Raw genomic sequence first — 27,359 nt, 5'->3', positions numbered from 1 at the left:
ATTTTTACAGGAAAAAAACTAAACATATACGGCTTTGTCACTTATTGTTATTGTTATTGATGTTTTGAAAAAGCAGCTAAAGATGTTTATGGATTCATGTCAGAATTGCAAAAATATGTATTTCTGTATTGATGCTATAATTTGTTTCAGAAAGGTTTCAATGAATTTACAATGATATATAAAATAACATGATATATAAAATTAAAATAAAAGAAACAACAAAAAATGTAATGTGATAGAAGTATAGGGAAAATGTAGCTGAGAAAAATCGGTGCCAAACTTAAGCTTAAAGATGTTTAGTTTCAAAGAAACAAAAGGAACCTGGTTAGTTAGACAAATTTACTGCAAAGATAAGATCAAAACAAACCATTTACTAAAGAGAAGTATATTATTCTTTGTACAAATTGCAGACAGAGATTTCTCTGCTGTGCAATAAATAACATCTTCAAATTATTCTTAAAAGAGACACAGGTAAAATGAGTTCCATGAGACTATATTTTTTTTCTTATAATGGCACTTATTATCAATTGGCAATATGCAGAATTACATTTTGGAAAAACAGTTTTGTTAGTAGGCCAGTGAGATCTGAATAACCAGCTTTTGCTGATCTGACTGCAACCAATGAGTAAGTAAATTTCAACTACAGAATGTTTTATGGAAATTACTTTCTCTAAATATTGTTGAATATGTCTATTGTTTTTGTCATCTCACGCACAGCTGGTGCATGTAAAAGTTTTGTCTGTGTACTTGTTCCCTCAGTCCTGAGGGTTGCAGGCAAGGATAGATACTCCTGACAACAAATCTTGCTAAACACGCTACAAGAGGTAATAGAAGCATCAGATGCTTATTCTCTATAGGGATCTGGACACAAAAATTCCCACAAACATGTAATCATCTATTTTCTTTTCTTTTAAAAAATTTATTTTAGGGGCACCTGGGTGGCTCAATCAGTTAAGTGGGCGACTCCGGCTCAGGTCATGATTTCCCAGTTCATGCGTTCAAGCCCCACGTCAGGCTCTGTGCTGACAGTTAAGGGCCTGGAGCCTGTTTCAGATTCTGTGTCTGCCTCCACCCTGCTCACACTCTGTCTCTCTCTGCCTCACTCTCAAAAATAAATCGAAATTAAATTTTTTTTAAAAAAATGAAAATATTTTTGTTTTAGAGAGAGCATGTATGATCAGAGGTGAGAGGCAGAGGGAGAGAGAGAAAGAGAGAGAAAATATTAAGCAGGGTCATGCTTAGCATGAGGCCCCACGCAGGGCTTGATCCCATGACCCTGGGATCATGACCTGAGCTGAAATCAAGAGTTGGATGCTCAACTGACTGCACCACCAAGGCACCCCTCAACCATCTATTTTTTAACTCCCTCTATTATAAATAGTATTCTTGAAGATAATATTCCTCACCTGTAAAGGCAGAATCAGTTCGTCTAAGCAGAATAAGATAGTAGGTCTCTCTGTATTGGCTGTGATTCCCCTGGACTCTGCCAAGATCTATGTGTCTCCTCACCGAGGACCCAGACTGAAACAGCAACTACTGTCTACACATCCTGGCCTTGTGGGAAAGGGAAGGAGCGCAAGAGGCCCGGAGGGGATCGCACATCACATTTCAAGCATCCACTATGATGGGGCAATGCTGTTCTACGACCGTCTCGTTGGCCAAAGCATGTCATCTGGCCAAGCCTAAGGTCAATGAGATAGGAACTCACAAGCCTGTAAGATGATTTATAAGCAGGAGAGAAAACATACTTCTACCTAATTTCTACATAACAGAGTGAAATATTTTCTATTCAAAGGAACAATAATTCCCAAGGGAAGTGCAGCGAGGCTGGTTGGGAGTCAGGCATGTGATTGAATCCTGGATCAATCACTGTGTTAACTAGGAAAGTTTTTCAAAGTATCTGAAGCTTAGATTTCCTTCTACAGATGAAGGAAATATTCATCCTTATGAATTCTTATGATGACAATGAATCACTGATTTTGTTTCATTTCTTAACACTTCATTCAAAGTTATTAAAGGATCTGAGTCTAAATTCATTGTTTTAGCCTTGTTTTTTTAAAACTTGTTTCTTTTTAGATTTAAGTTTACCATAAATAAAAACAATGCTTTTTCAAAGATGTGTCAAATTGTAAAGGGACATTTTTCTCTGTGACTGCTTATGACAATCACTTTTTCAAACATGCCAACTAATTACTGACTTTTGTTACTGTTGAAAGTTGACTAGTGAGTGTCAATTTCCAAACATAAATCAGTAGCTTTTAAAAACTGATTGGAGAGTGTTGGCTTTTATATTTAAAAAAGAAAACACACCTGGCAGAATCCCCTTAGTTAGAAGATTTTTTAAAAGACTAAAAAATATTTTCGGGGCACCTGGGTGGCTTAGTCGGTTGAGCATCCGACTTTCGCTTAGGTCATGATCTCGCGGTTTGTGGGTTCGAGCCCCACGTCGGGCTCTGTGCTGACTGCCAGCTCAGAGCCTGGAGCCTGTTTCAGAGTCTGTGACTCCCTCTCTTTCTGACCCTCCCCTGCTCCTGCTGTCTCTCTCTCTCTCTCTCTCCTAGAAATAAATAAAACATTAAAAAAATTTAAAAAAATAAAAATAAAAGACTAAAAACTATTTTCTATCTTTCTAATGTTCAATTTTAGATTTCATAAAATGGTGACATCCTTATATTTCCTTGGGCTATATTAACATATAATAATGGAACTATTTCTAAAATATCTTTTCTGTAATAGAAGGGTTCTTCTTTTAAAAAACTTAAAATTTCCTTTGTTATCACATTTATACTGCAGAGTAGCTTTAAGTTTTATATATTTTTTAATGTATTACTGCATTCTCACTGTTTATAATCTTGGCTAACCAAGAGCTCTTTCTGGGAATAGTAGTGTTCAGCTTACTTTTTGTCACTGTTTCCTTTTGATTATCTTACTAATATTTTCCCTAATCCAGGCTTTTGTGCAAAGGTATTTTTATACCACCTTTCTATTTGGTATTGTTATCTAGCTAAAAACTAGATAATAAAATTCATGACTCTATATAGAGTATAGAAGATACATTTTATATCTTAAGTATATCTTACATAAGATATATATAAGTATATATATCTGTGTATATATGTATGATATAATAGATCTATGACCTATAGATCTATATAAGATATATAGAAAATATGTTTGCAGAAATTTCACTTATATATTTACGTATCAGAAGGTTTCTCAGACATAGTACATGAAGGGTTCAAGTGTTGCCCTCTGCCCTAGTTCTGGCTGCTATAACAAGCTATCATAAACTGGGTGGCTTAAACACAGATGCTTATTTCTTACAGTTCTGGAGACTGGGAAATCCCAAGATCAAAGTACTGGCCAATTTAGTTCCCAGTGAGGGCCTTCCTTCTAGTGGAGATAGACTCCTACCCTTAGATGGTGCAAGGAGATCATCCTCTCCCATGTCTCTTCTAATAAGGGCAGTGATCCATTTATCAGGACTCCAATCCTGTGATCTAATTATCTCCCAAAGGTCTGACTTCCAAATACCATTACACTGGGGATTAGATCTTCAACATATGAATGACACAAATATTCAGTCCATAGCACCTACATACTATTACTAGCAAAACTTAATTTTCATTTTGATTAAACATACAAATAGGTTGTCTAACATTATCTTTCTATTTTGATTTATATTTTGCTCTTCTAAAGTGCAAACACCCATGAGGTTGACTGGTAGTTAAAGAACAATGCAAAGTGCTATGAGAAGAACAAAACAAAACAAAGCAAAACAAAGCAAAGCAAAACAAAACAAAACAAAACACAGGAGTCAGCAGTGAAAAGATGATGCGGAGACAGCTCCATCCCAAGAGACTGTTTATGGAGCATAGTTAATTTTGACATCAGTCTCCTGTTGCACAAGAATTCTATAGATGTGCTGATTTCTAAATTCTCAGGTGGAATTCTACACACCTTTGTGAACTGTACAGTAAATCAGCATTCTTAAAAATTTAAATAAGTCAGTCAACTAAGTGAACAACTTTCATTTCAAAAATCATTCTTTTCAATTTTTATAAGTTTTATTGAGATAAAATACTAACCCTTAATATATACCCTTTTAAAGTATACAATTCAGAGGTTTGTAGTACATCACGGAGATGTCCAACCATAAGCACTGTCTACTTTTAGAACATTGACGACACCCCAAAACGGAACCCCGTATTCATTCGCAATCACTTTCCATTAACCCCTCTCCCAGAACTTGACTATTCATTTTTTTGTCTATTAACAATCTATTTTTGCCTTTATTGATTTGTCTATTGTAGATATGGCATCAATGAAATCATACATTATGTGTTTTTTCTTTTCGTACTGGGCTTTTATCACTTAACATAATGTCAAGATTCACTTATGTTGTAGCACATTTTTGTTACTATATTCCCTTTTTTGCTGTAAAATATTCCATTGTATGTATATATTGCATTTTTAAATCTATTCATCAGTTCATAGAAATTTGGGATTTTTACACTTTTTGACTACTATCAATAATGATGTTGTATACATTTGTGTACCAGATTTTGTATGTCTTTTTTTTTTTAATGTTTTATATATTTCTGAGAGAGAGAGAAAGAGACAGCATGACCAGGGAAGGGTCAGAGATAGAGGGAGACACAGAATCTTGAACAGGCTCCAGGCTCTGAGCTAGCTGTCAGCACAGAGCCCGATGCAGGGCTCGAACCCACGAACCGTGAGATCATGACCTGAGCCGAAGTTGGACGCTTAACCGACTTGAGTCACCCAGGCGCCCCTAGATTTTGTGTCTTTAGATCTCTTGCATATAATCCTAGTAGTGCCACTGTTGGGTTTTTTTTTTTTTTATTATTTTTATTTATTTCTAGGAGAGAGAGAGAGACAGAGCAGGGGAGGGTCAGAGAGAGAGGGAGTCACAGACTGAAACAGGCTCCAGGCTCCGAGCCGGCAATCAGCACAGAGCCCGACGCGGGGCTCAAACCCACAAACCGCGAGATCATGACCCAAGCGAAAGTCGGACGCTCAACCGACTAAGCCACCCAGGCGCCCCGGGTTTTATGGTAACTATGTATAACTTTTTGAGGAAATGCCAAACTGTTTTCCAAAGTGGCTCCATCATTTTACATTCTCACCAATCATTTATTAAGGTAAAAACTTCTCCGTATCCCTGTTAACACTTGTTATTGTCCAACTTTTTTTTTATTATTGCAATCCTAGTGGGTTAAAATTATATCTCTTTATGGTTTTGTTTTGGATGTCCCTTATGAATGATTAATGATGTTAAGTGTCTGTTCATGTGTTCATGGGCCATTTGTGTATCTTTGGAGAAATATCTGTTTAAATGTTTGCCCAATTTTTAAAGTTCAGCTATAAAACTTTTTATATATTCTAGAAACAAGTAACCTGTCATATATGTGATTGACGTGTATTGTATCCAAATCAGTGGATTGTCTTTTCATTTTATTGGTAGTATCTTTTAAAGCACAAAGATTTTTAACTTTGATGATGTTGGATTTATCTATTTTTTTTTCCTTCTGCTGCTTTTACTTTTGGTACCATAACTAGGAAACCATTGCCTAGTCTAACGTCTCAAAGACTTACTTCTATGGTTTCTTCTATGATAGTTTTATATATTAAACATGGGTCAATGATTCATTTTGAGTTATATTTTGCATATGTTAGCTGGGAATCTGGTTTCATACTTTTGCATGTAGATATCCAGCTGTCCCGGAACCTTTGTTGAGAATACTTTCCTTTCTCTCTATTAATGGTTTTGACTACCTGTCTAAAATCAATTGACCATAAATATAAAGGTTTATGTCAGAAATTTCTATCCTTTTTTATTACTCTATATGTCTGTCCTTAGGCAAGTATTTGATGGCCTTGATTACTGTAGCTGTGTAGAAGTCTAAAATCATAAAAGGATGAATCCTCAACTTCTCTTTTCTTTTTCAAATTAGTTTTACTATTCTGAGTTCCCTGAATTTTTATATGAACCCTAGAAAGCTTTTGAAAAAAAAAAAAACTGTTGGGAAACAAGAAGCCAGAGGCACTGTAAAAATGTCCTGAAGGAAAGGGATGGAGCAGCAGGGAACTGAAAGCAGTTCCATTCCCAGGTCGTAAAGCCACCATCCAAATAGAACTAATCACTCTGAATATTATCTGGCAATCCTATATACATTCTGTACCAAAATTATGCTCTAGCATAGACTTGATCAATAACTGGACAGATTTTTTAAAAATCAGTAATTCAAGATTGTTCCTTAATAACACACACTGACCTCCATTTATTGATTTCAAGACACGTAACAAAGTTTGTGAACTCCTACAGGCCAAGATTTTATCTGCATAGTTCCCCTTGGGAAAATATCCTATAAGAGAAACTATAGAATCATTTTCAATCCAAAGATTACTTAATGTTTTGCAATACCAAATGAAATTTGGCACTTTACAAGACATTCTTAGTTAATTCTATATTTGAGTCAATTCTAGTCAATTTTACTTTACAATTTTACTTTATCTTCTATTAACTGACATATTCTTAGTTAATTCTATATTTTAGTCAATTCTAGTGAATTTTGCTTCGCACTTTAACTTCAATTAACTGAAAGATACATGTAATTTCTCCCCCATAAAATAGCGATGAGGAAACTGAAACTCAGAAAATTCCTCAAGGCCTTAGTTGGTGACAGCACAATCAAATGTTGATCCGTCTTATTTTATATCCATATTCCTCCCTTCATACTTTTATGTTTTTAAGAGCTTGCATATGGCTACCTACCTTACCCAAGTGTTGTAAATATTCAACATTTACTTCATTTTATGCATTCATGCCTGCATTTCAAGATATTAAGTTTCCAAAATTAAAATATACTGATTAACATTAAAAATGTTTTGTCAGCAAGTCCAGAAAAAATCTATACATAGCTTATAGTTCAATGATAATGATTCATTCAATTTTATTATGTAGGAAGAGCACTACACAATGAAATTGCCTTGTGATTTTAACCCTTCTGAGGACATTTCAAAAGAAAACTTTTTATTATTTATCTTGTTATATGCAGTTATTCCTTGACATAAAAACATTTTAGAGGATTCTAGATCATTAACTAAAATAGAGCTTCATATTTTATTGAGTTTGGTATGTTGAAGCCTTTATGCTCTTCAGTATAGCTCCAAGGTAAAAGAAGCATTTATATTCAGGACAGTTTATAGATCCCAGCTCTCTGGTACATAGCAAAGTGAAATATAAGTGCTGCTTTGTCATTTATTGGATACAGGGTTAAGTTTCACTACGATGACACAAAGTGCTTTTCTAACATAATTCCCCTGCAGTGATTTAACCAACCAAAAATATCAATAAATCATAAATGAAATTTTGCTTTAGGCTGAATCTAGTTTAATCATATTTTTGCCTGGAAAAAATTCTCACTTATAAGATTTGGGGTTATCTAGTATGCATATATTATTGGAAAGCATCACCTACTAACCTTTATGAATCTATGATACATTTTCAAAGTGTCAAAGGAGAAAATGAAGCCTTTTATTATCTCTTTAAGAAATTGGCAGGTAACCAACATGGCAGACACATTAAACATTAAAAACAACCTACAGTAATCTATAACTACCTTGGCTTCATGTAATTTATATTCCAAAATTCCAATACTTGCTACCTTTTTTTTTTTTTTTTCTAAATTGAACAGTCTCAGCCCCAGGTTTAGCCAAAGGCAAAGCTGTGAGGGGTTTGAAATTTGCCTTTACAATTTTCAGCCTCTCTCTTTTATACTCTTCTCCAAGAGCAGCACATCTTCATTCAGCTCTATCATGTTTCCTAGGCTAAATTCTTAAGACACTTTGCATACTATTTTCATCCTTCATTCAAAATTATGTGTTATACCTTCTAGAATTATTTATAACTTGACATCTGCTTTTATATTTATTCAACATAAATTGAGAAGACACTGAGTGCAAGTCACTGATGCCAGGTTAAAGGAACCAAAGCTCCTTTAAAGGACTCATGGGCTGCTGGCTAGGTAGAAACAGAGACAAATAAGGAACAGGAGATATCCAAGAGTAAAACAAACACTGTATTTTTCTTTAGCCCACAGGGTGCCATGCCCTCTTGGTTTTATTGCTATTTTCCTAGTAACAGTTTCTCACAGCCTGTGCTATTGCTTCTTGTCTTCCAGCAAGTTGGAGAGTCTAGGGATCCGTCATGAGCTTCTTCTCATCACTATCTACACCCACTCCTTGAGGATCTCCTACTTCCCAATGGGTTTAAATAAACTGATGATCTTCCAGGTTATTATCCCCATCCCTAAGCTTCCCTTCAAGTTCCAGACTAAAATCGAAACTTCTACTTGCATCCTCCCTTTGATGCTTAAGAAACATCTCGCATTCAAGATGTAAATTACAACTTTTCCAGCTTCCTTTATGTTCTCAAATCCCCTGCACCAGGCCTTCCCACCAAAGGCATTGTCATTGCTTTTGTCCCAGATGCTCATGATAAAAAGCTATTGCTCTCTTAGCATCCTAACTTTTCAACCAATCCCTCAGCAAATACTATGAAACTGTACTTTTAATTCGATCAAGTTTACATCTTCCATTTCTGATTTTTTTCTAAGTCATAAAGATGTCCCCCCTCAACTATAGTAAGAGGATCTATTCTAGCCTCTCATTTCTACCCTGGTGTTCTATAATTTATTCTCTACTACCTTGAATGCAAGATAATTAAAAGAAAAAGATCATGAGTTGGTTTCAACTCTCTCCTGATGTCAGGTCACACTTGGAATAATATTTGAAGTCTGTAATATATCCAAAAGACCCGATGTGATCAGACCTGTGCCAAAGTCTGTAACTTCATTTCCTAAGGTCTCTACCATGTTCACCAATCCAGCCACATTGCTCTTTTTGTCATACCTTTGAACACATCAAACATGTTTCTGCCTTAAAGCCTTTGCATTCACCATTACTTTTCTATAGAATATCCTCTGTATAGTTGCCAGGTATAGTCTGGCATATTCACAACATTTAAGTATATTCCCTCACATATCACCTCCTCACTGAGGCCTTACTGGGCCATTCTATCACCCATATCTATGCCTCATCTGTAAGTCCTCTCTATTCCTTATCTCCATTGTATATATTTTATTCCTCCTTATAACAGTTATTAGTGATATTAAGATACATATATTTATTTATATTGTGTGTCCTTGACAACAAAGTAAGTCCCCAAAAGGAGAAACACTGCTATTACCTCAATACCTAGAGAATAACTAATAATATAAATAGATACTTATATAAATAATATAATAATATAAATAAATAACTTTCTCCTCTCTCCTATGGTGTCCAACACAAAGTAAATGTCTGTGTCCAATGTCTCTACAATTCATCTCCCACTTTGTCTTTTTCAAATTCCAATCTGCATTTTGTCCCTCCAACCCATTAAAATACCTCTTGTTTGCATATAAGAGAATAGGAACTTTCAATGATTGTCCGTTATGGGGCAATTGGTAAAACCCTTTTGGAGACCAATTTTGCAACATCTAATCAAGTTTTCAGTGGACATATGCTATAGCCGAGAAACTTCATATCTGGTTATATGCCCCAGAGAACATATAAAAAGTCATGTGCAAAGAAATTTAAAGCAGCGTTATTTGTAATGGAGAAATACTAGATATAAGTGAGCTGCCAATAATTAGAAGAATGAACAAATACATTTTGGTATATTTCTATATTTATATTTAGCAGTTATAATCCATAAGGCAAATCTGTATGTATTCCTGTTGGTTATCTAGGAAATTTAATGTTGAATGAAAAAGTCAAATATCATAACTCATTAATCTACAGAAATTGATAAACATTGAAAAACACCTACTAAGCAATATTATATGTGTGTATTTTATGTGCATGTGTGTGCACATGTGTGTGTGTAGTTAATATATAAACACATGAACTGGATAATACTTTCATGATTAAACCAATGAATGGAGAAAATGGCCAATCCAAAGTCTCTGTCCCTGCCTGTCTCTTTGTCTCTCTCCCTCCCTCTTTCTCTCAGCAGCAATTCATAAATCAACACCCAACTTCCAAGTGATTTTTAATATATATTAACCTAGAAGATTGTAAGAGCATTTACCACACTGACTCCGTCTTTGGCCCTCCACCTTGTTCATGCACACATAAAGATCTCCCTTTGGGCTATGCAAACATTCATATTACATGTTTCAAACATCTTTGTTCTGATTTGTTGCTTTTTTATATATAATCCTAAGGGATCTCTACTTTTTTTAAATGTTTATTTATTTTTGAGAAAGACAGACAGAACACAAATGGGGAGGGGCAGAGAGAGAGGGAGACACAAAATCTGAAGCAAGTTCCAGGCTCCCACCTGTCAGCACAAAGCCTGAGGCAGGCTCAAACCCACCAAATGTGAGATCATGACCTGAGCTGAAGCTTAACTGACTGGGCCACCTAGGTGCCCCAGCGATCTCTACGTTAAATGCGTGTTTACCATATAATATCTCATGTTTCCTTTAAAGTTTTCTTTTCTTTTTCTTTTTCTCTTTTTCTTTTTCTCTTTCTTTTCCTTCCTTCCTTCCTTCCTCCCTCCCTCCCTTCCTTCCTTTCTTTCTCAGAACAAGTGCAACAAGGGGAAGGACAGAGAGAAAGGGAGAGAAAATCTTAAGCAGGCTCCACACCCAGCACAGAACCTGATGCAGGGCTTGATCTTGAGTGTGAGATCATGATGTGAGCCAAAATCAAAAGTTTGATGCTTAGCCAACTGAGTCACCCAGGCACCCCTTTTAAGGTTTTCATATAAAGATAATATGGATTTCATAAAATGATTTAGGTTATGTCCCCTTTGTTTATATCATTTAAAAAAATTCTAGTATAATTCATTGGTGAAGCTACATGGTCACCAAAATTTCACTGGAGGGATATTTGACATTAATATTTCAGTTACTTAACAGTTATAGAATTAAATTTCCAATATCTGTAACTATACATTTCAAAGTATCATAGTTTTCTAATATGATGATTCAGCTTAATTTGAAGATTTGTTTTCATAAACATATTTGTAATCTCTATATTTTAGAGTGCAGATGAACTTTGAACAACAGGAACTTTAACTACATGGTCCACTAATACACAGATTTTTAACATAAATGCAGCACAGACCGTAAATGTATTTTCTCTTATGACTTAACATTTTATTTTCTCTAGCTTACTTTATTGTACAAATACTATGTAGAATACATATAACATATAAAATATGTGCTAATTGACTATGTTACCAGTAAGAAACCTGGTGAGCAGTACGATATTAGTGGTGATGTTGTGGGGCAAAGTTATATGTGGATTTTCAACTGTATGGGGGCTGAATGCCCCTAAGCTCCTACATTGTGCAAGAGTTAACTGAATTTCTTTGTTAAATGACATAATATTTACATACAGTAAGATACACAAAATTCAATGTATAGCTACATGTGTTTTACACAGGCATATACACATAAATCCAGAACAATGCCATCACTCTGAGAAAGTTCCCTTGTGTCCCTGGTCAGTAACCACTATTCTGAACTCTATATTCATGTATTAATTTTGTCTTTTCTTGGACTTCTTGTAAGTGGAAGCATACTTTAATGTGTCTAGCATCTTTTGCTCAAAATAAGTTTTAAAAAAAATGTATTCTTCTTGTGTGTACCACTAGTATACTTTTGATTACTGTGCTGTATCCCATTTTATGAATACCCTACAATTTATTTACTGGTTTTCCACTAGAGGAGTATTTGGGTTGTTTCTAGTCTTTGGCTATTTTGAATAAAACTGCTATGCACATTTTTATGTACCGTTTTGGTAAATATGCATTGCTTTCTCTTGCGTGTATTACTAAAACTACAATTGCTATATATTAGCTGTAGATATTGTGGGAGAGTTCTTTGAAGTGAATGCAGGAATTATACTTTGGGCAATTATTCATGAGATTTCTGGTTGCTCTATAATCTCACCAACAACTAATATATCTACTGGTGGTGGTGGTGGTGGTAGTAGTAGTAGTAGTAGTAGTAGTAGTTGTTGTTTATCAATCATTAGGGTGGAGGTTGATGTGGTAGCATCTCCTTGTAGGTTTAATTTGAATTTCTCTTTATGCTAATGATGTTAAACACCTTTTAATATTTTTCTTGATCATGTGGATATACTATATCGTGACATTATAGATCTAAGTCTGTTCTTTGTTTCTTCTATCTACAAGGCCTTTAGGAGATTTATGTGTAGCAAATATCTAATCACAAAACTGGTTTGACATTTTGTTTTATGAATGATGCACTTTGTTGAACAGAAGTTCTACATTTTAATGAAGTACAGTTAATCTTTCCTTTTATGGGATTTTTTTTCCTATTTATCAACTTAATGTTTATCCCAAGCTCATGAAGATATCTACTATTTTTATTCTAAAAACTTTCTCTCACAAGTTAATTTTTGAGCTAGTGATAGAAGTTTGAAGGGTCCTATTTTCTATATAGAATTTATTCATCACAATGTATTGAATAGAAATTCATTTCCCTAGTGTTCTACAGTGGCATTTTATCATGTCAAGTGATTGTGTATATGTGTCTATTTCCATACTCTATTTATCGGTGTTGTCTTTCATGCATCATTCTGTCAATAACGCCCTGTTTTAATTACTGTAGCTTTGTATTAAGTCTTAATTTTTGATAGTGTAGGGCCTCCCTCATTTTTCTCTTAAAATAGTAATTCTGAAGTCTCATAATTTTACAGGGAGAGAGAGAGTGAGAGTGAGAGAGAGAGATATGAAAGAAAGAAAGAAAGAAAAAGAAAGAAAGAAAGAAAAAAAGAAAGAAAGAAAAAGAAAAACAAAAAAAAGAAAACATAATAAATGAGAGAATCTTCTGAGATTTGAATGGTATTGTTTTAAATCTCTACATCTATTTAGGTAGAATTGACACCTCAAAATGTTGAGTCTTCTAATGCACAAACATGAAATGATCTTCTATTTAATTGAGTTATATATCTCTCAGTCATATTTTGTTTTCAATATAGAGATTTTTTACATTTATAGGTTTATTTCTAGGTGTGTATTTATGTCATTACAAATGGAAATTTTAAATATTATCTGTCTCATTTGATCATTTGGCTGGATGGAAATACATATATTTTTATCATATAAATTAGTAACTTTTCTTTATGTAAATAAAGCTATAAAATATTAACAGAAATATTACTCTTTTTCTTTAACCCAATATAGCACCAAATTATCACTGATTTTTCATTTAATTGTTCCCCTGTTTTTTCCCCATGTTATTCCTTTCCCCAAATTCCCTGAGAGCCTTCATAGTTTTCCTCTATTTTCCCAATTTGAAATTCTGGCCTAGATCTTTTCCCCCAACTGCAAGGCCCACACTCTTCAATGTGTCAGGAAAATGAAAGAGGCTTTTATTTAACAGGACGAATTTAGCTTAAAAGGAAGCTGTGGCTGTAAATGTCATGTCTTCTATTACAATTAATGGAACAGGGTGTGTCATATGAAGTGATACTTTACTGAAACCTGTATTCCTCAGAAAATGTCTGTATTATGACACCTTGTTCCTTTTGTAATGTTTTAAATTTCTTAAATATTTTTAAAAACACTGACAGAGAAGCATTAAGAAAATAAAGATTGTAAAAATAGTTTTGTATAAGTAATCTTTATTTTTGTTTTTTTTAGTATACTTGACACACAATGTGACATTTGTTTCAGGTGTACAATATAGTGTTTCAACAAAGTTATATGTTATGTTGTGCTCACTGAAAATGTAGCTCCCATCTGGCACCTTTCTTGACTATATTCCCTATGCTGTATCTTTTATTCCCGTGACTTATTCATACCCTGACTGGAAGCCCCTATATCCTAAGGAACAGAAATCAGTGAGAGAGAAGGCAAAAGGAAAAAAAAAAAATTAAGGATGTAAAGAAAAATTCTTGTAAAGAAAATTCTCCTATTGGGAGAATTGGGTTGGATAAAATGAATAAGGGCCAAACGAATTCTAAGATGTAAGCTTTCATATGTCTTTTGTTTGTTTGCTTGCATTTTCATATCCCTTATTAGATAAATTTAATACACTGGGAAAATAATCTTCAGTTTTCCAGTGTACTCAATTTTCTTATATTTTATACTAGTTATATTCCTATAACATGAATCCAAGGAGATTTATTATATTCTAAGTGAGAAATCTTTTTGTTGTTGTTTCAAGTGAGAAATCTTTTCTTAAGAGCAATCTACTCATCTGTTGAGAAGGAATATCTATTTAAGAAACCAGTATACTACTTGATCAAATTAAATGCATGTTAGATAACATTACTAATTGCCACAAAAATATATTTTTTCTCCAAGAATGAGCAATATATTTCATATTTTAGATAATGAATTTTGTATGTAGATAGGTGATACTGTAAAGAATTTTCTTGGGTTAAAGTGTCACATGGATGCCTCTATACTTTTCAATTGCATTGCAAAAATACCCAATTTTTAAATAATGATTGATACACAATTCCTTTTTTTATTATAATCTTTGTGTGTAGGATAGGATTGTGTATGATTCAGTAGTCCCCTTAACATTAATATTGGCACACGTCTGGGCACCCTGAAAATACTGCCTTCTTGTGTACTTAGTGTCTTTCAGATTTGAACCCTGCAGATTTTCTGGAAACCCAGTATTGTTTTTATTATGGTCGATAATAACAAAATTCAGCACTTAAACGTTTTTAATATGGTTTATACTATAAAATCCATTTATGGTATGTACTACCCTGTGTGCATGTACACATGCAAACTCATAAAGTAGTTGGAAGCCAAACCTCCTTCGAAGATAGGGTGTTCCTTTTTAATGAAAGGGAAATTGCTTCCTGTTTCACATTCAATATAATCCCACATGATTACCAACATTTTGGGCTAATCAATGCAAGTTGTATTACCCTTCACTAAAGCTGACAAGTTTCTTTCCAGAAAGATTTTTTTTTTTAATTGTGGAAATGAGCGCTTCAGCCAAATAAAATGGATCCAGAAATATTATGTCAGGCTAGACACAGATGTCCTTGATTTATTCCTTCTCTCATTTATATTTGGTTTTATGTTCATGAAGGATGTGGATGGGGCACCGGGCAGCTCAGTCCATTGAGCATCCAATTTTGGCTCAGGTCATGATTTCACAGTTTGTGAGTTCAAGCCCCACATCAGGCTTGCTGCTGTCAGTGCAGATCCTGCTTCAGATCCTCTGTCCCTCTCTCTCTCTGCCCACCCCCCTGCTTGCACTCTCTAAAAGAAAAAGAAAAAACTAAAAACTTAAAAGAAAAAAAGAATGTGGATATCCATACCTGCACCCCATAATAGATTCTAACAATAAATATAGGTTTTCGAAACTTCTATATGTGTATGTGTTTGTTTATACGTGTATATGGCTGTGCTTAAGGGGTGAATTTTAGAGGAAGAAAAGTCACCCCGTGTGTACACATGTTCTAAGACTCTGCCTATATTCAATTTTTTCTCCTCCTCCTCCTATTTTCTAAGAAAGATAACAGTATTTCTGAGACATATATAGGAATTATTTACTAAATAATATTTTAAAGTAACATACTGATTATAATTTTGTCCCATTTCTGCCTGAAATCAACTCTTCTAGCTTTCAAGTGATTAATCCTCATTAGATAGTAAGACTTATTCTAGGAATCATGGTGATAATCATATAACAGTTTTAAAAAGGTACTTTGTAACTTCAATGTTAATTCCATTTTGTTAGAAGGAGAAAATAATACAGATTTGAAGTGAAAGCCAATTGTCTACATTTGTTCTATATGATTGAATGTTTGGTTTGAGGGTGTTCATGAAGTATTTTATCATGATAATAAATATTAAAGATGCTTTTGCTTAATTTCATTTTAATCCATTATAGACATTTAATCAAGAGAATAAAAGTAAAGTGAAACTTGCCTCATTAAAATCACATCAGAATTGTGGTTTGGGGGAACATTGATTCTTAGCAAATTTGTAATTATCACTTGGTTTAGATATTGTAACTCCAACACATTGAGATGTGCTTTAAACTTATCTGGATCACACAGGTTAATGTATAGAATAAAAGTTTCTTTTCAGTGTAGTAGTTTTGAGTACCCTGTACACATTTTTAGCTACTGCAATACCATATACATTCTTCTAAGGAGTAAACAACAAGATCATTTATTATCTCTTGGGAAAAGCTGCCTTATAAAACTGACATGATTAAAACAAAAGACAAAGCCCCAATAAAAAGTCCTCTCCATATTCTCTAAAGCTCCTGTCACACTCTTACTATAAATGACCATTTCTGACATAAAATATTTCTTTCCTTTACTAATCTTCTATTAGTTATCTGCTCAAAGTTTAACTTAAAATAAAGGACTACAGTAGATTCATGTTTGATGGTAAAGAATTAGGGATGCAATACTCCATTTCCCTTTTCCTGGATGTGTGACAGAAATGCTAATGAAAGTTAACTTAAAAAAAATAGAGAGAGATATTGATATTTTTACAATTTTTTTAAAAAATATTTTTATTTATTTCTAGGAGAGAGAGAGACAGCGTGAGCAGGGGAGGGTCAGAGAGAGAGGGAGACACAGACTCTGAAACAGGCTCCAGGCTCTGAGCTGGCAGTCAGCACAGAGCCGGACGCGGGGCTCGAACCCACGAACCACGAGATCATGACCTAAGCGAAAGTCGGACACTTAACCGACTAAGCCACCCAGGCGCCCCGATATTTTAAAAAAATTTAAATCTAAATCAGTGTTGATAAGTTTCTGAAAATACTATCAAATCAGAGATATGCCCCTAAAACAAAATGACACAAATATAGAAAAATGTCTTCTTTTCTTTGAAGAATTCTAGCGGTTGAATACTTCTGTTTATGCAGTTCTGGGCATTTTCTTTTTCTTAGGTACAGATTCTGCATGTGGCTTAATTAAGCTTATTAGTTATTCTGTTCATATGTGCACTTATTAATCTCTCTGCCTTTACCTATTAAATGACATATTGAGACAAAATTCAGCATATGGAATGATTTTTTAAAATATCTGTTGCAGCAATACCTGTGTCCCATAGCTAAATAACCAGATAAGTGTGGGCTTATCCCCATGAACACTAGAATTTTCTACTACCCTTCAGATTAAATTCATGGTACATTATTTCCTTGGTCTCCAAGTTAATGAAAGTCTTTGGAAACCTTTACTGTGGAAAGAAAAGTCAAGAAGATTCCATGCATAAGAATTCCAATTGTCACTGCTGGTTCTGAGTTGTAGGGACTCATGTACAAAGACTGGAGAGAAGCTTCTTGTAGCTAAGCAAGGTCTCTGGCTGACAGCCAGCAAGGAAATAGGGACATCACCCCTATAACTGCAAAAAAACAAATTTAGCTAACAACCTAAAAGATTTGTTCTTCCACGGAACCTTCAGTACAGATGCAAGCCTACAGTATCTTGATTCTAGCCGGGTGAAACCCATGTCAGATTTCAAAGCTACAGAATTGTGAACGATAAGTGGGTGTTGTTTAAGCTGCCAAGTTTGTACAGTTTGTATGGCAGTGACAGAAAACTAATATAGGTAAATTCAAAAGAAGCCCTAAGGACAGTTTTACGGTATTTCTAATTGTCTTTCTACTTTTAAAGAAATGGAAAAAATAATTTCACTATTAATGTTCCTATTTCCTTCTAAAATCCCCTTCTGAAAGAGTAATAGGAGTTTCACTGGTTTTATTGCTCACTACTTTCTTGTCAACATGTCAAATTCATTTGGATTTTTGTTTTCTCTCCTGTTCTGTTATTTAGTGTTTAATCATTTTTCAATTTGTACTGCTGAAATTTTTTAATTTGTTCCTTTATACTCTAATGGTGGGCCCTTCAATTGGCTGATACAATATATACGTGTTAGAAATAAACTCTAAATTAAAACATTTTATCTTTTATACATGTATCTGATAATATTAGGAATATAACTAGAATAAATTTTTATATTATTATCAAATATAGATAACAAATATTATTTCACTATATTTATTTAATTTTTATATGGCTAGATTTTCATTCAGTATCTCTCAGGCAGAGCATTACCAATATGTGCTCTTACGTTTATATTGAGTTGGTGTTCATGACAGTAAACTGAAATGAAAGTATGGAATATAAAACCTAAGCTCTTGTTCATTGCCTTATATGATTGTTAAATAAATGATTCCCCTTTAGGATATTTTGAATGCTTGAACAAGAAAAATATTTTTTCCAGAATTTAGCAAATTTAGGTTTTCTGTTTCAGAACAAAAATACCACAAATGTAGAGAAATCCTAAAATTATTACATTCACATCAGTGAATGATATGTTCTATACACTACTACTAGTCAAAGAAAACGTTTCAGAGATGAATATATAACTTTCTTACGTTCATTCAAAGGAATAAAATAAAACTCAGAAAATTCTTCCTCCTCCACAGCTGATGATTAGATATTATGTAAAAGGAAGTTTTCTATATCTGGCAGTTTTAATCTTGTATATGCAAAGGTCTAGTAAGATCATAAAAGGCCTATTAATTTCGAATCCTTGAATAAATAACATATCATATCTATAAAATTCATTTTTTAACTTATAAAATTATAGAATCAGTATGAGATGCTATGTTCCAGTAAAGTGAATTCTCAAATTAGACTTTTATCAGTGGTACAATATATAAAAGGATAAATTTAATATTTTTCCACAAGGCATCCTGACTTCTAATTCATTCATTTATTCAATATACATTCCATGCATAACATGGAAGTATAAGACAGGGTATGAAGAAAATAGAGCTCATCCTATCAAATATAGCCCAGTATTTGAATGTAATGTAAAGATTAACTGCTATCCTGAAGGAAACTATAGGATAACAGAATGAATGGCAAGTAGATAAGATTATGATATAAGGGAAAAGTTATTAGTCCTTAAACAATATTTTTTTCACAAGTAGTTAGTGCTTCTAGCTGTTGGAATCAAGTAAATTTTCACTGGGTGGGTCATATTGGTACTGAGATATGAAGAATAAAATAGAATGAGACAATGAGAAATGGATCCAAGCATCCCATAAGTGTTGGATATACTGAGAATGGAGAAGTATTTAAATAGAACTCCCCTATGACCCAGCAGTAGCACTGCTAGGAAATTACCCAAGGGACACAGGAGTGCTGATGCATAGGGGCACATGGACCCCAATGTTCATAGCAGCACTCTCCACAATAGCCAAAACATGGAAAGAGCCTAAGTGTCCATCAACTGATGAATGGGATCAAAAAGATGTGGTATATTTATACTATTGAATACTACATGGCAATGAGAAAGAATGAAATCTGGCCATGTGTAGCAACATGGATGGAACTAGAAGGTGTTATGCTGAGCGAAATAAGTCAGGCAGAGAGGACAGATACCATATGTTTGCACATATAGGTGGATTAGGAGGAAGCTAACTGAGGACCATGCAGGAGAAGAAGGGGAAAAATAGTTGGGGAGAGGGAGGGAGGCAAACCATGAGAGACTGACTCTTGAATGCTGAGAACACACTGAGAACAAACTGAGGTAGGGGAAAGGGGAAGGGAAGTTATGGGCATGGGGAGGGCACTTGTTGGGATGAGCACTGGGTGTTATATGGAAACCCACTTGACAATAAACTATTTAAGAAAAAAAATGGGATCAAGAACTGGATTTTTGAATTTTATCAGAGAGCCTTAAATCGGTGAGAAAATCTCTAGTTTAGGCCAGAAATGTGAGTGATGAAAAGTAATATAAGAGAAAATTTTTTCCATTAGACTCAGAAAAATAGTTCAAAACTAATGCCTAAATTGTCTGGCCACTTAATATTATATACTAAGATTTAATATATAGAGAAGAGAAAGCATTAAAAGTATTTGGATAGTATTGAGAATGGAGTTACCATCAGACCAGCTATTTAGTAACACTTTTTAAAAAAGTGTTAAGATTTATTTATTTTTGAGAAAGAAAGAGAGACAGAGAAAGAGACAGACTGTGAGCAGGGGAGGGGCAGAGAGAAAGGGGGAGGTGCAGAATCAGAAGCAGATTCCTGTCTCTGAACTGTCAGCACAGAGCCCAATGCAGGGCTCAAACTAAAAAACCCTGAGATCATGACTTGAGCCAAAGTTGGACACTTAACCAAATGAGCCACCCAAGTGCCCCTAGTAATACTTTCTTGACTGAAGTTTTAGGTACCTGTATATTATAGGCATGTTAATTATTAATATTTATTTTAGAAAACTTGTTTCTAATTTGGATTGCTATATACTTATGTTAAATAATGCCATTTTCACTGATAAAAAATATTTATTATTAATAGATGTAATTTATACATATTTATACTTACTCTATGAAAAATATTGTTTATACAAGTTTGAGTTTATATATTCCAACTGTTCAAAAATTATATTCTCTATTTGTCTTGAATCTATGTAAAGCCAGATTGTGTCTTTTTGTCACTGTATGATAATTGGAGCCTAAAATATTAAGCAAATTTATCAGATCAATATACATTGGATGATAGTAGTAATAGTGATGCCACATTTTAATATTAGATTTGTAAATTCTGTTGCTGTGTAGTAACAAACATTTACTTAGGATAAAAGTTTTCCCAAAGTACAGGTAGCTGACAAATTTTATGTTGTGATAACAAATAACTTAGTAATTTTAGCAATCTGCAACAAAAGGGTTTATTTCTCTAATAATACATGCCCTTTGAGGATTGCCTGCTGCTCTGTTCCAGATTCCTCTTTATTCTAATGATCCAGGATAAAAGAATGACTTCAATCAATCATGGTCACTTGGCAGAAAAGAGGGGACATGGACAGTCCATAAGATGGCTCTTAAAACTTTTCCTCTGGCTAAGCCTATATCACTTTTACCCACATTTCACTGGACAAAACGAGTCATGGAACTAAGGGTCAATTCAGCTGGGCAAGAATATACCCTTTTCACAATGAGATTCTTCTACTTACAGAGCTTCTGATAAGAATGAGCCATCTTCCTCAGGCAAGGGAGCCAGTAATTAGTTGTAATAATGCAGTATGTGACAATTATTAGATAATTGTATTATGAGGGGCACCTGGGTGGCTGAATCAGTTAAACATCCATCTTCAGCTCAGGGCATGATCTCATGGTCTGTGAGTTTGAGCCCCACGTCGGGCTCTTTGCTAATAGCTCAGAGCCTGGAGCCTGCTTTGGATTCTATGTTTCCCTCTTTCTCTGTCCCTCACCCACTCATGCTCTGTCTCTGTCTCTCAATAATGAATAAATGTTAAAAACAATTTTTTTCACATTTGTATCATGAGAAGTTCTGGTTAAAAAATAAAGCCTTTGAAATTTTGCAAGTTATATTTATCTGGAGATCATGATGTATATCAATATATTAAATGTTCACTTTATTATAGTGTAAAGGTGGATAGTTTATTCCTTTAATGGAGTGTTTCACAGTGATCTGCTTTATACTTTAAGACTTGTAGATGGTGACTTTATCTTATATCACTTGCAAAGTCCCGTTATTTTTTTAGCAAATATTTAGGATCTGAAATACTGCACTGGAGTACCAGGCTTACAGAAAAGTCATCTAGTCACGTACTCTCTTTAAATATAATGTAATAAACACACACAAAGGCTCTTGGTTATTTGTTGTCTTAGAAATAACCTCCATCACTTCAAAGGAGAGTGGCAAACTTGCTATATAATGAGATATATTCCATTTCTCACTTCAGCCAACCTTAATTGTTTCTCCATTACTACTTTACAAACACTCTCCTATTATTAAGGAAACAAAAAAGACATACTAACTAGGAGAGAGGAAAGAAACTCAGATTTGCAATAATTGAATCTGTGCCACTACTGGCCTTTTAGAAAGTCATTTACCAGGTGAGAAAGTCATTTCTATTATGTGCTGTTACAATGCCTATGAGATTCATTTACATAGAATCCCTTGACATTATTATTACCCTTTCATCTTGATAATAGAAATGGTTCATTGTTATAGATAGTGGTGTAGAGATGAGTATTTACAGCTTCAGCACACATTCCGTTGGTCTTCATATACACCATTAAACCATTTCTTAGAATTATGTGCCTATATTTAAGTAAGTACATTTTTGTGTATTTACTAATAAAGTTTTATCTGCTCTTATTTTCAGTTCCAATTCTAGCAATTTCAAAATAATGGATGTAGCTGAGATTGCACTTTACACAGCAGTAAGCCAACTGCTGCCACTTAAAGAAATATTTAATAATATAGAACACTATTATTTGGCATAATAAGAAAGAGGACAGAGCTTACCATTCTATACAATGAGATTAAACTTGGTCCATATATTTAAAATATGCTGTGCTTAAAAAATGAGTAAAATTATCCTACATTTACTCTCACAGATACTAAATTTCTACTCATTGTGGGCACGTAGATATTTTTATGGATGCCAAAATATTTCTATGTTTAGCCAATTATTTATAGCTGGAATTCTCAAACCTTAGTGCGTAGACACAAACTCTTTGAATAAGATTTAAATTGTATGTCATACTTCATGTTCTTCCAGAAAATGGTGGCTAACAAGTGTATACACTTTTAGGTACATAGTAAAAGATGTTTTGGGAGAAAAGCATTCACTATATCAGTATCATTTTTGCCAAAGATTCGCTGACAGTGGTTTAGTTAGGGTCCTCTAAGTCCTCTTCTCTACTAGGTCTCAACATTGGGCTTCTATGTCCTAGGCAAATCCACTGTTAGCAAGAATTTTACAAAGTCAGTTTAGCAAAAGTCCCCCCCGCCCCCCATTCTTCATATCTAATCATCTAGCATGCTTTCNTGAACCGCGAGATCATGACCTAAGCGAAAGTCGGACGCTTAACCGACTAAGCCACCCAGGTGCCCCGAGCCCCCCATGTGTCTTTTCTTAATAACTTTCCGTTCACTGAGTTCCTCACCCTTTCATCTTGTTCTTTGACTATGAATTCCCACTTGTCCTGGTTGGATGTGGAGTTGAGCCTGAGCTCTCTCCCCAACTGCAATAACCTTAAATAAAGTCTTTCATGTTAACAAGTGTCAGAATATTTTTTCCTTTAAGACTTCTCAAACAAAAACAAAAAACAAACAAACCCAAAACACAGACGCAAAAAAAACAAAAAAACAAAAAAAACAAACCAAACCCAGAAACAATGCAATGTAAACATATATAGAGAAAGAGACTTACTTTAAGGAACTTGCTAATAAGATTCTGAAGGTTAACAAGTCAAAAATCTGAATGGCAGGCTGGCAAGCTGGAAATTGAGGCAGTCTGACATTGCAGTGTTGAATACAAAGGCTATAGGGCAGGTTGACAAAATGCAAACTTAGGATTTCTACATTACGGTTTTGAGGTAGAATTCCTTTTTCTCCTGGAAACCTCAATTTTTCCTTAGAAGACCTTCAACTGTTTAGATGAGGCCTACTCATATTATTAAAGAAAATTTCCTTTACTGGGGCACCTGGGTGGCTCAGTTGGTTAAACATCTGACTTTGGCTCAGGTCATAATCCCGCACTTTGTGAGTTGGAGCCTTATGTTGGGCTCTGCACTAACAGCTCAGAGCCTAGAGCCTGCCTCAGATTCTGTGTTTCCCTCTCTCACTGCCCCTTCCCTGATTGTACTGTCTCTTTGTCTTCCCCCAAAAATAAATAAAACATTAAAAAAAATTAAAGATAATTTCCTTTACTCAAAATCAACTGATTATAATTAATGTTAGTCGCATCTACAAAATACCTTCACAGAATTATCTAGACTACTGTTTAACTAAACAACTGGACACCATAAGCTAGCCAAGCTGACATATGACATTTACCATTACAAGCTGTTGTGTTCTAAACAGAAGGTCACCATGCCCCAAAAAAGTGTATGAAAAATTAAAAAGCATATTGAAACTCTATTTAAGTATGGAATTGACATCCTATATCTTTTCCCCACCAACATTCCACTATTCATAGATATCTGACTAATTCTTAACTGAAAATGAAATTCAACTTCAGGGTATGATCTAATGTTTCAAAAAATCTCACAAGTAAATATTCTATAAGACAAGAAAGTAGAGGATCCATTCTCTTTCCAAAAATGTTGATGCACATATTGCTCTCATCTTATTCCCAAGTAAGCTGTGTTTTTATAGACAAAACACTCCACTGAAGTATTCTTAGGTTTTAATCCTTGGTGTGTCTCAAATATTTTAAGCAATCCATTGGTACAATTTCTAACAGTATTTATATCACTCACAAATGCCTTAGGGAAAATCATGGATTGCAGGGGCTTTTTTTTTTTTTCTGTGTTCAAGTCTCTGATTAATGCTTTATCATTCTAAAGAAAGATAGAAAATGAAAATATGATCTGTGCCCAATGACTAGCAATTATTTTATTTACTTAAATATTTATTCTTGCAAAAGATTTATTTAGATTACCACTATTTTCTACCTAAAAAGTAAAGATATAGTAAAAAATAAATGACAAATAACCACTTAAACTCTTCCTTTCTTGAAAAAGAAAGCACAATTTTAGGTCAAAGAAATGATTATACTAGGAAGATAAAGGTCATAAAACTCCACTCAATCAAAGTCAGAGCAAAGGCAGACACAAAGTGGGAGCTAGAGAATATGAGGGGTAAAACATGCAGAGAGTGGGGTTGGGGAGGGAGGAACTATGAAAGCTTTTCAGGAAGAGCAGATAGTTTCCATAGTAACAAAACATAATGTTCTCTCAATGTAAAAGATCCTATTTTGAATGTGTTATCGGTGGTTCGTATGAAAAAAATGTAGTTTAGAGAATCTGGCACAGGAATTTACATACCACAAGTCTAGGAAGCTATGAGTCATTAAGAATACACTTGTAATTTATGTCGTTAGTTTGTGTTCATATAAGATATATATATTTGGCAGTGCAACTTATTCAGTCCATGAGGACCTATCAGTAAGAAGGTAAGAGCAACCTAAAATTAGCACTCACTTCACTTACCAAACCTTGCACATTAGAAATGTGTCCACTCACAAGAAAGAACCCCTTTATTCTAATCTCCACATAGACTAGTAATATCTGTGTGTGTGTGTGCTTGCCTGCATGTGTGTTTATTGAAAGAGAGAGATAGAGGTGCTTGGGTAGTTCATTCGGTGAAGTGTCTAATTCTTGGTTTCAGCTCAGGCCATGATCTCACATTCGTGAGTTCTAGCCCCATACTGGGCTCCACGCTGACAGTGCAGAGCCTACTTGGCATTCTCTCTCTCCCTCTCTCTCTGCCCCTCCCTGCTTGCTCTGTCTCTTTCTCAAAATATATCAACAAACTGAAAAAATTAATTAAAAAATACAGAAACAGACAAGTAAATAAAAATTTCATTTAAAAGCATATTTGCTAATATGGAAAAAAATAAGTTGTTGCAGATTTGATAACTATTCACAAATATTTACTTCAACTATCCTCTATCTCTGGGCAGAAGAGCCATCCCCAAAACTTGATCTTTAGGATCAGCCATGTTATTTGCATTTGTCCTTGGAATAAACTGGCAAAGCCTTAAAAATACATGTACTATTGATATTTCTCTCTTGAACCTCTGCCATCACCCTAAGAAAAATTATGCATGGTCTAGCCTGCTGGTGCAAGAAGTATAAGGAAAATATGAATCAGATACATTTCAAATGAATCCATCTTGAATCACTTAACCTCCAGTTGAATTTGGGAGTGTTTTGTTATGTATCAATAGCCAGCCATTACTAAAATTGGCAACTAGAAATGGAGAGCTGTCATCATAAAATCCTCAAATATGTAGCATTGGCTTTAGAAGTGAGAGCAAGTAAAGACAGTAACAAACATAATAAAATTTATTGGAAGGTTAAAAAATAGAAACCTGCCTTATGTCACTCACAGTAACTAAAAACTGTACTTAAAGAATTGAGGAAGACTGTTGCCAGGCAGAGTGTTGATGGAATGAATTAGCTCCTTTTAAAAAAATAGTTTTTAATGTTTATTTAATTTTGAGAGAAAGAGAGACAGAGCGTGAGTGGGGAGGGGCAGAGAGAGAGGGAGACCCAGAATCTGAAACCGGCTCCAGACTTTGAGCTGTCAGCGCAGAGCCTGATGAGGGGCTCGAACTCACAAACTGTGAGATCATGACCTGACCCAGGTCGGACACTTAACCAAATGAGTCACCCAGGCATCCCATGAATCAGCTTCTTTTAGACACATATGACTAGGTTCTACAAGATGGAAGTACACTCAAACAAACAAACAACAAAAACGGGCCAATTTATAAGCACAATTTAGAAAGAAATTAAACCATTGAGTTTGTTTTCTGTTTCCTCATAAAAGAACTTGGAAGTCACTACTCTATTCTAACAGCAAGGAAAAAACTGAACAGGGGCGCCTGGTGGCTCAGTGGGTTAAGCGTCCAACTTCGGCTCAGGTCATGATCTCGTGGCTCGTGGGGTCAAGCCCCACGTGGGGCTCTGTGCTGACAGCTCAGAGCCTGGAGCTTGCTTCAGAGTCTGTGTCTCCCTCTCTCTCTGACACTCCCCTGCTCACGCTCTGTATGTCTCTCTCTCAGAAATAAATAAAACATTAAAAAAAAGAAAAAGCTTAAAATACTGAAAAATCAATAACTTCTCTTGAATCTGTAACACAAGGAAGGGAGAACAGAGGACAAACCACTACCCAAAATATAAGGAGTTGTTGCTTACTAGAGCAGAGACTCACAGGTGGAAGTCAGGAACAGCCACAGGATTCAATGCCAGGATAGAAATACCTAAACTATAATTAGTATAGTGTTATTTGAGAGTAAACCTGGATTAGACGTAAATTCACATGTATGGACCCCAAATAGCCAAACAATTTTTGAAAAAGAAGAATAAAGTTGGAAGAGTCCTACCTCTTGATTTCAAAACATATAAAAAATATACAAAATCAAAACAGTGTGTAACTGGCATGAAGACAGACATCTAGACCAACAGAATAACATAGAAATCCAAGAGATGAGTCTTTTTATATATTGTCAAATGATCTTCTGCAAGGTTGTGAAGTGTAGTCAATGGGAGAAAAGAAGAGTTTCCTCAACAAATGGTGTTGGTGGATAAATTGATTATTCACATGCAAAATAATAAAGTTGGACCTTTACATTACTTTGTATTCAAAAATTAACCCAAAGTGGATTCATGGTGTAAGCACAAGAACTAAAACTATAAAACTCCTAAATGAAAATATAGAAGAAATCTTCATGACAATGAATTTAGTAATGATTTCTTT

The sequence above is a fragment of the Crocuta crocuta genome, unplaced genomic scaffold, assembly GCF_008692635.1.
Source record: "Crocuta crocuta isolate KB4526 unplaced genomic scaffold, BGI_CrCroc_1.0 scaffold403, whole genome shotgun sequence".
NCBI classification, from domain to species: Eukaryota; Metazoa; Chordata; class Mammalia; order Carnivora; family Hyaenidae; genus Crocuta; species Crocuta crocuta.
This window is presented reverse-complemented; position numbering follows the sequence as displayed.